The following is an 8,061-nucleotide window of genomic DNA, read 5'->3' as shown; positions in this document are numbered from 1 at the left end:
TTTTTTTCTTTGGTAGTCTCAGTGAGTTTGTTTGTTAGAAACATGAGAGGCTGGGTAAGGATGGCCCAAGGTTAATTACCCTTAACACATTGTTTTTATATCAGAGGGACTGATGATCTTGATGAATGGCAGAGCATGCTCGAAGGGCCAAATGTCCTACTCCAGCTCCTATTTCTTATGTTCTTATATTCTGGAATTTGCAACCGTCAATTCTAACAGCTGTGCAGATTTCAGTGCCAGTGGCGCAACTCACCAGTGATAGAATTCTCTCTGTGATTGGGTGAAAGTTTACCCTCTCTCAGCACCACTGAAACAAGGGCCAATGCAAATGGTCAAAGTTGGCATTCCTCACATTTGTGAGAACCCTGATCCACTGATACAAAATGGCCAGCAGGCTCGTCTTATGCTGCTTACCAATTCTTGACCTGATCAAAGCTCACACCTACCTGGCATTCAGGGAACAAAGTTAATCGAAAACAAATGAAATCTCAAAACTTCTATAGCTTACATCTGCTTGCTAACATATATATTTTTTAATAAAAACGTTTAATTTGTTAAAAACAAATCTGCAGGTGAACATCCTGGCACTTCCTTAAAAAAGTCAAGGAGACGGGCTCGGCATGATTTCACCCTTCTATGTTATTACAAAGATAATTCTCAAGATAGTTCCAGGCAATTAGTTTCATTTTCTTCCTGGTATTGATATGAACAATATTCATCAAGATCATCGATCTCTCCGATGTGAACAAATGGCTCTGTAGCTGCCTGTAGTTGTTTGAGTGTCAAGTTATATTTTTTCCACTCAAGTAGGAATTTCCCCATGCATCCAGTGACTCCCTTAATATGACCGTTAGTTGTGCTGTGCTATTCTATGATTTGTTCATCTAAATCATAAATCATTAATATCCCGCCTATCAGAGAACTAAACCTTTATCCCTACTTCTTCATCCCCTTCTCACCTTTTAAAAGTGCTGTTTCTCATGTATTTCCCTTATAGTTCTCAAAAATGTGATCAATAATGGAAAATATAATACCCATGGACAACCTTGCATAATAGTAAAGGTAACTTCTATCTTAAAATTATGCACATCTGTAGCATCTCACAACTCTTGGTCCATCAAATCTGATATTGTCTACTAAATGCCATGAGTAGTTCCATAAAGAGTAGTTTCATAAAATATTAATTGATTGCTAATTGTGTGTTTCCAGCCCTTGAAAATGTGAAAGATTGAAGTTCAAATAATATTCAAAAAACTCCATTCCCCTTGTCCCAGGAGAGCTTTGCATTGACAAAAGATGCAAAACACAACAAGAATAACCACGTCCTTGAGGGATTAAGTGAGGGACTTCATCCAATCTCTTATTATAAACCAGCTGGTCATAAAAGAGGAGTGAGGATGAATTTCATAATGTTCACAGTAGAAGACTGAACACAAATCAGAATAATCAATCACTTTGGTGATATGCACAGGACTATACCTGGAACACTGTGCGAATCATGGATACCAAATCATTAGTTGTGATATTTGCTCCCATTTTTCCAGGAGATATCGTAAAACTAGAGAGTCTGGTAATATCAATGGACCATGCCAAATTAATCCCACATGTGAAAAAAATATTTTCTTTCACATTTATTTCCTTCTCTACAAAAAGATGTGAAATTAATGAAATGAATAAAAACAATTCTGGCCTCATTTGAAGACCCAAACACATTTGGTTTTCACCTCCCTGATGCCAAGTCTATATCAGTCCACTTGCAACTGAATTAGAGCCCAGTCTACTTCCTTTGTCACAACTAGCACTCACTGCACTTTGTGGCAATCTGTTCCATTAAAGCTAACAGTTCTAACCTGTGAAGAAATTGTATTTTGTTCACAGACGTCTTAGCTTATGATCATGTAACTATAGTGCTGCAGTCAGAAATATAGAAGTAGACAAGACATCAAAGCGCCTATTTGAAGGCTGGCTGGCACTTACCGTCTTAGATGGGCGACTGAAGTACTTGCCTGTTTCAGGTTTCAGTCCACTTATAATATCAACATTGGGGTCTTATGATGTACTTGTTGCAATTTTGAAATTTAAATGAGCAAAGTGTGCTCCTAGACTACTCCACCCATTAGTACTGGCATTGAGCGGCCTAACCAGTGGCCCTTGAAGGCTGCTCAGTGTTATGTATTTAACCCCTTGCAACCTGTATTACACTACCACCAGAGGGCCTACCTGTTGGAGTCACAAGGGATCCCAGCATCCCTTGGGAGCACGGTATATAAGCAGCCACGAGGTACCTGCACTCTGGAATCTTAATAAAGGAGCTAAGGTCACACTTGCTCATTGTACACAGTACTCAGGTTCATCCTTTATTGTGAATGCATCAATTGGCGATGAGGTAACGAACAACCGTGCGTAAATGCAAAGAATAGTTGGTATCCTGGAGAAGTTCTCAGAAGGGGACGATTCGGAGGCCTTTGTGGAGAGACTCGACCAATACTTTGTGGCCAACGAGCTGGAAGGGTACAAGAATGCTGCCAAACGAAGGGCGATCCTCCTAATTGTCTGTGGGGCAACAACCTATGGCCTCATGAAGAATCTCCGAGCTCCGGCAAAACCAACAGCTAAGTCCTATGAAGAATTGTGTATGCTGGTCCGGGAGCACCTAAATCCTAAGGAAAGCATTTTGATGGCGAGATATCGGTTCTACACGTGTCAATGGTTGGAGGGCCAGGAAGTGGTGCGTTATGTCGCCGAACTAAGGCACCTCGCAAGACATTCCGAATTTGAAGGATTCCTAGAAAAAATGCTAAGAGACTTTTTTGTACTGGGCATTGGCCATGAGGTAATCCTTCGCAAACTGTCGACTGTTGAAACCCCGAATCTAAATAAAGCCATAATGATAGCCCAGGCACTTATGTCCACCACGACAACACCAAACAGATTTCGCAAAGTAAAGAAGTTTCGGCCAGTACTATGCACAAAGTAACGTTGTTTTCGAGCAGGAACATACATGGCAGAACCTACACGCCGGCTGCTGCTGCACGACCTCAGATAACCCAGAGTCCGCCATCAATTGTTAATGCGAGGCAGTTAACACCTTGTTGGCACTGTGGAGGTGATCATCGGCCCCATCAATGCCGCTTCAAGCACTATGCGTGCAACAGTTGCAGAACAATGGGACACCTCCAGCGAATGTGCAGGTGAGCTGCAAACCACCACGTTGCAGAGGAAGATCGATCCACAGTGGATCAGCCTGAATTGGAGTCTCGTACCGAGGAGACAGAAGTGTACGGGGTACACACATTCACGAAGTGTCCACCAATAATGTTGAAAGCTGAACGGAACGGAATTCCAGTATCTATGAAACTGGACACAGGTGCGAGACAGTCCATAATGTGTAAAAAGGCCTTCGACAGGCTGTGGGGCAATAAGGCATACAGGCCCAAGCTCAGCACTATTCACATCAAACTAAGGACTTACACCAAGGAACTGATCCCTGTAATTGTCAGTGCAGAAGTCAAAGTCTCCTATGATGGGGCAGTACATGAACTCCCGCTGTGGATTGTGCCGGGTTGGCCCCACATTGTTAGGCAGGAGCTGGCTGGGAAAAATCCGCTGGAACTGGGACTGTTATATATGTAAATTTGTATTTACTCTGTACAGCCACCAGAGGGCTCACCCCCTGGAGTCCCAAGGGATCCCATAATCCCTTGGGAGCACAGGTATTTAAGGAGGCTTCACAGGTTGGAGAGGCACTCTGAAGACTTGCAATAAAAGACTAAGGTCACATTTTACTTTGAGCTCACAGTGTTCAGTCTGACTCTTTCTCCATACACTACATGGACAATATCCGAGCACTTTCATCCGTTGACGACGCCACATATGCCCAGGTTCTGAGCAGGTTTCCATCGTTGTTCGACCCAGGCATTGGAAACTTCTCGGGCGCGAAAGTGCAGATCCATTTGGTTCCCGGTACGCGACTCATCCACCACGAGGCACAGGCGTAACTGTATATGATGCGTGAGGAAGTGGAAATTGAGCTGGACAGGCTGCAGCGAGAAGGCATCATCGCGCTGGTGGAATTCAACGAGTAGGCCAGTCCGATTTTAAGTACCGGGACAGAGGACGGCACGGTCAGAATTTCTGTGGACTATAAGGTAACGATTAACCGTTTTTCGCTGCAGGACCAGTACCCACTACCCAAGGCAGATGACCTATTTGCGACCTTGGCTGGAGTAAAGACATTCACCAAGCTGGACCTGACCTCGGCCTACATGACGCAGGCACTGGAGGAGTCTTCGAAAGGCCTCACCTGCATCAACACGCACAAAGGTCTGTTCATCTATAACAGATGCCCGTTTGGGATTCGGTCGGCCGTGGCAATCTTCCAACAGAACATGGAAAGCCTGCTAAAGTCGGTTCCTCGCACCATGGTTTTCCAGGACGACATACTGGTTACAAGTGGAGACATCATTGAGCACTTGAAGAATCTGGGAGAGGTTCTTAGTCGGTTGGATCGCATGGGACTCAGGTTGAAATGCTCGAAGTGTGTTTTCCTGGCACAGGAGGTCGAGTTCTTGGGAAGAAGGATCGCGGCAGACAGCTTCAAATCCACCGACGCCAAGATGGAGGCCATCAAGAACGTGCCACGACCACAGAGCGTGACGGAACTGCGGTCGTTCCTGGGACTCCTTAACTATTTCGGTAATTTCCTACCTGGGTTAAGCACCCTGCTAGAACCCCTACATGTGCTACTGCGCAAGGGAGACGACTGGGTATGGGGGAATTCACAAGAGGCTGCCTTTAAGAAAGCCAGGAATCTGTTGTGTTCAAACAAACTGCTTGTCTTGTGTAACCCTTGTAAAAGATTAGTGCTAGCTTGCGATGTGTCGTCATACGGGGTCGGGTGTGTGTTACAACAGGCTAACGAATCAGGGATTTTGCAATCGGTCGCTTATACGTTCAGGAGTTTGTCCAAGACCGAAAAGGCCTACAGCGTGATTGAAAAAGAGGCTCTGGCATGCGTTTACCTTCATTTGTGAATTGCATAGCACCCACCCAGGGGTAAAGAAAATGCACCAGTACTTATTTGGCCCCAAGTTTCAGCTTGAAACTGACCACAAGCAGCTCATATTGCTGTTCTCTGAGAGCAAAGGGATTAACACCAATGCCTCTGACCGCATCCAAAGATGGGCGCTCACGCTGTCGGCATACAACTATGTAATCTGCCACAGACAGTGCACAGAGAACTGCGCAGATGCTCTCAGTAGGCTGCCATTGCCCACCACCGGGGTGGAAATGGCACAGCCTGCAGACTTGCTCATGGTCATGGATGCATTCGAAAATGAAAAGTCCCCTGTTACGGCCCACCAGATCAGGACCTGGACCAACCAGGATCTTTTACTGTCCTTGGTAAAAAAAACTGTGCCCTCCATGGGAGCTGGTCCAGTGTTCCAACAGAGATGCAGGAGGCAATTACGCCGTTTCATAGGCGCAAAGACGAAATGTCCTTGCAGGCGGACTGTCTATTCTGGGGCAATCGCGTGGTCTTGCCCAAGAAAGGCAGAGATACGTTCATTTGTGAACTGCACAGCACCCACCCGGGCATTGTAATGCTGAAAGCCACAGCCAGATCCCATGTATGGTTACCTGGCATTGACTCAGATTTAGAGTCATACGTGTGCCAGTGTAATACTTGCTCTCAGCTGAACAATGCACCCAGAGAGGCACCGTTAAGTTTGTAGTCATGGCCCTCCAAACTGTGGTCGAGGATCCACGTGGACTATGCAGGCCCATTTCTAGGCAAAATGTTCTTGGTTGTCGTGGATGCTTAATCGAAATGGATTGAATGTGCAATAATGTCTGTCAGTACGTCCACGACCACTATTGAAAGCCTACGAGCCATGTTTGCCACGCACGGCCTGCCTGATGTTCTAGTCAGCGACAATGGGCCGTGTTTCACCAGTGCTGAATTCAAGGAATTCGTGACCCGCAATAGGATCAAGTACGTCACATCTACCCCGTTCAAACCCACATCCAATGGCCAGGCAGAACGGGCAGTTCAAACCATCAAGCAAAGCTTGAAACGTGTGTCGGAAGGCTCCCTGCAGACCCGGCTGTCCCGAGTGCTGCTCAGCTACCGCACCAGACCCCACTCACTCACTGGGGTTCCCCCAACCGAGTTGCTCATGAAAAGGGCGCTCAAAACAAGGCTCTCTCTTGTAAGTGTGTACCATGACTGTGCAAATTTGTCACGCGATATTAAGGTCAAGGACCCTGTGTTTGTACTCAATTATGGACATGGTCCCAAATGGATCACTGGCACGGTCATAGCCAAAAAGGAGAGTAGGGTGTTCCAGGTCAAATTGGCCAATGGACTAACATGTAGAAAACATTTGGACCAAATCAAATTGCGGTTCACCAACAGTTACGAACAACCCAAAGAAGACACCATCAACTTTGACCCTCCAACACACACACAAGTGGCAACTGACGTCATGGTTGACCACGAAGCCGAACTCACCATCCCCAGCAGCCCAGCAAGGCCGGCTGCCCAGCAGCCCAGTGAGGAACTAACCAACTCACCCACAATCTTTGAATTACCTGCATTTGTGCCGAGACGATCGACAAGGGAGCGAAAAGCCCCAGATCGTCTCACTTTGTAAATAAGTGTACTATTGACTTTTCAGGGGAGTGATGTCATGTATTTACCCCCATGCAACCTATATTACACTACCACCAGAGGGCCTACCTGTTGGAGTCCCAAGGGATCCCAACATCCCTTGGGAGCACGGTATATAAGCAGGCCTCCCACGAGGTACCTGCACTCTGGAATCTTATTAAAGGAGCCAAGGTCACACTTGCTCATTGTACACAGTACTCAGGTTCATCCTTTATTGTGAATGCAACACTCAGAAAACGGCCAAAGCTTTTATAAAATGTTATTTTGTGAGGCCAGGAGGAGCAGGAGTGCTCTCCCCAATCAGCGAGCTGCCTTGGAGTGCTGCTTTGGTGCCCATAGCTCACCAGCTCCAGGTAATGGAGACACTGGACTCAAAATGGTTTGGGCCTCACAGCGGAAGCAACAGGCAGGCAGTGCCCAACGTTCCCTCGAAGCTGCGTTGGCGCACAGCTGTTTGCCGGTCACGGTCCCGCACAGCCCGGAGTTGGCGATTCCAATGTTAAGTTCCGCGCATGCGCGAAACTGTGAATGAGCCGTGCACCCAAAAAAAAGTTAAGGGGCACATTGATGGTGCCTACTCCACCCACTGACAACCTCTTTTATGCCTCAAATGAAAATCAGTGCCTAGAGTGTACAGAGAAACAAAATCTCAAAAAAAAAGCATCATACATTCCAACCAGAACATTTGACATAGCCATCAGCATTTTGGGGGCGCTGTCCGTGTAGAATGATACATTACAGAAGGAGGCCATTTGGCCCATTGCGTCTGTGAGCTATCCAATTAGTTCCACTCCCCTGCTCTTTCTCCATAGCCCTGCAATTTTTTTTCCCTTTTCAAAGTTACTATTGAATCTGCTTCCACTTCAGGCAGTGCATTCCAGATCACAATTCGCTGTGTAAATTTATTTTTTTAGTTATTTTGCCAATCACCTTAAATCTGTGTCCTTTGGTTACCGACCCTTCTGCTACAGGAAACAGTTTCTCTTTATTTACTCTACCAAAACTGTTCATGATTTTGAGCAGCTCCATCAAATCTCCTCTTAACTTTCTCTCTAAGGAGAACAACCCCAGCTTCTCTAGCCTCTCCACATAACTGAAGTCCCTCATAGAAACATAGTAACATAGAAATTTACAGCGCAGAAGGAAGCCATTTCAGCCCATCGTGTCCGCGCCAACCGACAAAGAGCCGCTCATCCCTGGTATCATGCTAGTAAATCTCTTCTGCACCCTCTCTAAAGCCTTGACATCCTTCCTAAAGTGTCGTGCCCAGAGTTGAACACAATACTCCAGCTGGGGCCTAACTAGTGTTTTATAAAAGTTTAGCATAACTTCCTTGCTTTTGTACTCTATGCCTCAATTAATAAAGCTAAGGATCCTATATACTTTTT

This window comes from Pristiophorus japonicus, chromosome 14, assembly GCF_044704955.1.
Source record: "Pristiophorus japonicus isolate sPriJap1 chromosome 14, sPriJap1.hap1, whole genome shotgun sequence".
Classification (NCBI taxonomy): domain Eukaryota; kingdom Metazoa; phylum Chordata; class Chondrichthyes; family Pristiophoridae; genus Pristiophorus; species Pristiophorus japonicus.
Note: the sequence above shows the minus strand (reverse complement) of the source record.